The sequence below is a fragment of the Montipora foliosa genome, chromosome 3 (genome assembly GCF_036669935.1).
Source record: "Montipora foliosa isolate CH-2021 chromosome 3, ASM3666993v2, whole genome shotgun sequence".
In the NCBI taxonomy this organism is placed as follows: Eukaryota; Metazoa; Cnidaria; class Anthozoa; order Scleractinia; family Acroporidae; genus Montipora; species Montipora foliosa.
The window spans coordinates 71194465-71198180 of NC_090871.1; positions in this window are offsets into that span (position 1 = coordinate 71194465).

Sequence of the window (3716 nt, forward strand, 5' to 3'; positions counted from 1 at the left end):
CCACGCCATTTCGAGGCGAGAGATATGTCGGCCCCTAAACCATAATGTGAACAAATCCACGCCTTACTCACAGCGTCCAAACCGCACCTTGTCAATTTATAACGTAAGAACTTGATGGACCTTATATAATTCAAGGGAAACATCGATTTTAAATCTGTCATATGGTAAGCCACTGGAGTCGACAGATTACAAAGTGTGCGCAATGCGGACTGCGCCCTGTAAAAGGGAAACATACAATATGTGCATAAACTTTATTTCATCTCGACTTTCAGAATAACTACATCAGCTAATGCCTTCAAGACATTACATTTGCAGCTAAAATACATATCATATACAGATACACTCGAATCCCGAATATTTAAAGATTATATTCATTAAAAAGAAAGCCGCTGTAACCAAATGCGGCCCTGGATTTCTCTTTTTAAAAACCAGTAAAAAACTCATAGGTACGGATAAATCAATGTAGCGCATTTTACAACTTCGCTCAACTACTGAACAAAAAAAAACTAAGAACCATAGTATCTGGCTATAAATATTTTCCTCTGGCCGCGCTTCAGCCATTCAGTATGATGGCCAGTCTCCTTCTTCTTAAGTTGCCTCGCTCATGCCCAAAAAGAATTCTGGGTAATTTCTGCCATTCCATGACAAGGGAACGACTCCCGATGCTCATGTTATATATTAATTTTTTTTTTTCATAAGTGTCCTGTGCCACCCGATCCTACCAGCAAAATACCGCACGCACTTGAAGTTTTTAGCTTTCAGAACTTGCGCACGTGTGTATCGGTAGGTCCTGGAATTCGTCCACAGACAGGCCAGAGAGACAACTTCACTCTTGACCCGCCATGTTTAGCAAGCAACAGAGCATGTTAGGCTTCCCAGTCTGCATGAACCCATCTCTCAGCTCTGTCTCGAGAAGACCAGACACGCACGGTTCTTACGTTACGTTCATGCCTGTAGAATCGTGAAGTGAAATGTCAATTGCTGGTAAAGACCAGCATGTTAAAATTTTCTTTGGGAGAGCCACCTAACCTTTACGGCAATGCGCTGATGGTGAATTTTTTAACAATAAGAACAAAACGCAGTACCCCAAGCCAGACATCCGGCGCTGGAGCGTCGTACCAAACGATTCATCCCTGGATTTCGGCCCGTGCTATCGCTTTTGGACGCAGTTGGCCCTTCTGCTGCTTCTTCTGCTACCGACCTTGCCGTCCCGGTACGGCGCGGGGAGAGATATGTCGGCCCCTAAACCATATGTTACAAATCCCACGCCTACTCACAGCTTCCAACCGCCCTTGTCAATTTAACGTGAAGAACTTGGATTGGCTTATCTCATTCAAGGTGAAATCGTTTTATCTGTCATATGGTACGTCACTGGAGTCGCAGATTACAAAGTGTGCGCATGCGCCCTGTAAAAGGTAACATAACATATGCAGTAAACTTTATTTCATCTTCCGAATTTCAGAATAACACAAAACTCACCGCAGCTAATGCCTTCCGACATTACCCTTTGCAGAGCTAAAATACATATCATATACAGATAGCCTCTAAATACAGAAGATTTAAAGATATATTCATTAAAAAGAAAAGCCGCTGTACCAAATGCGGCCCTGGATTCTCATTTTAAAACCAGTAACCTCATACGGTACGGATAAAAATCAGGTAGCGCACTTTTACAACTTAGCTGATACTTAGAAAAAAAAAAAAAAACACTAAGACCATCGTATCTTGGCTAGAAATATTTTCCTCTGGCCCAGCGCTTCAGGCCATTCGATGAGGGCCAGTCCTGCTTTCTTAAGTTGCCTCGCCCATGCCAACTAAGAATTCTGGTTAATTCTGCCATTCCATGACAAGGGAAGACCTCCCGATGCTTCATGTTATATATTAATTTTTTTTTTCATAAGTGTCGGCCCACCCAGTCCTACCAGCAAAATAACCGCATCACTATGCAGTTTTTAGCTTTCAGAACTTGCGCAAGTTTGTATCGGTAGGTCCTGGAATTCGTCCACATAAAGGCCAGGACCAGACAACTTCACATCGTGAACCGCCCAGTGTGTACACAAAAAAAAAAAAAAAAAAAAAAGAGCATGTTAGGCGTCCCAGTCTGCATGAAAACATCTCTCCAGCTCTGTCTCGAGAAGACCATACACGCACGGTTCTTACGTTTACGTTCATGCCTGTAGAATCGTGAAGTTGAATGTCAATTGCTGGTAAAGACCCGCATGTTAATTTCTTTGGGAGAGCCACATAACATTGTATCGCATGCGCTGAGGGAATGTTTGAACAAAGAGAAAACAACGCAGTAACGCGGGTCCATACATCCGGCGCTGGAGCGTCGTACCAAACGAGTCATCCCGGTGATTTCCGGCCCGTGGCGATCGCTTTTGGACGCAGTTGGCCCTTCGTCTGCTTTCTGGCTACCGACCTTTGGCCTCCCGGTACGGCATCGAGGGAGAGATATGTCGGCCCCTAAACCATATGTGACAAATCCCACGCCTACTCAAAGCTCCAAACCGCCCGTGTCAATTTAACGTAATAACTTCATGGCTTAAATAGCGAAGTTAAAATCGTTTTAACTCTGTCATATGGTAAGCATTGGTCCGCAGATTAACACAATTGTGCGCATGCCCTGCGCCCTGTAAAAGGTAACATTACATATGTGCATAAACTTTATTTCATCTCGAATTTCAGAATAACTCCAGCGGCTAATGCCTTCAAGACATTACCATTTGCAGCTAAAAATACATAGCCATATCCCGATACACTCTAAATACAGAATATTTAAAGCTATATTCATTAAAAAGAAGCCGCTGTACCAAATGCGGCCCCTGGATTCTCTTTTAAAATCCAGTAAACTCATAGGTACGGATAACATCAGGTAGCGCATTTTACAACATAGCGGATACGTAAGAAAAAAAAAAACTAATGACCACATAGTATCTGGCTTAGGAATCATGTTCCTCTGGCCGGCGCTTCAGCCATTCGATGAGGGCCATTCTCCTGCTTTCGTATTTGCCTCGCTCATGCCCAAAAAGAATGCTGGGTAATTCTGCCATTCCATGAACAAGGGAAGACTCCCGTGCTCATCGTTATATAGTAATTTTTTTTTTTCATAAGTGTCGTGCCACCCAGTCCTACCAGCACCAATACCGCATCAATTGCAGTTTTTAGCTTTCAGAACTTGCGCAGTTGTGATCGGTAGGTCCTGGAATTCGTCCACAGAAAGGCCGATAGAGACACCTTCACTCGTGAACCGCCCATGTTTTCACAAACAGGCCATGTTAGCGTCGGCCAGGCTTGCATGAAACCATCTCTCAGCGCGGTCTCGAGAAGACCAGACACGCACGGTTCTTACGTTACGTTTCATTGCCTGTAGAATCGTGAAGTTAAATGTCAATTGCTGGTAAAGACCAGCATGTTAATTTCTTTGGATAGCCACAGAACATTTACGCTGGCGCTTGAGGGAATGTTTGAACAAGAGCAAAAACACCGCAGTAACCTCCAGACATCCGGCCGCTGGAGCGTCGGTACCAAGAACGTCATCCCGGGATTTTTCGGCCCGTGCGATCGCTTTTTGGACGCAGTGGGGCCCTTCGCTGCTTTCTGCTACCGACCTTGCCTCCCTGTACGGCCTCGAGGGTAGAGATATGTCGGCCCCTAAACCGCAATGTGTACAAATCCCACGCCTACTCGCAAGCTCCAACCCGCCCTTGTCAATT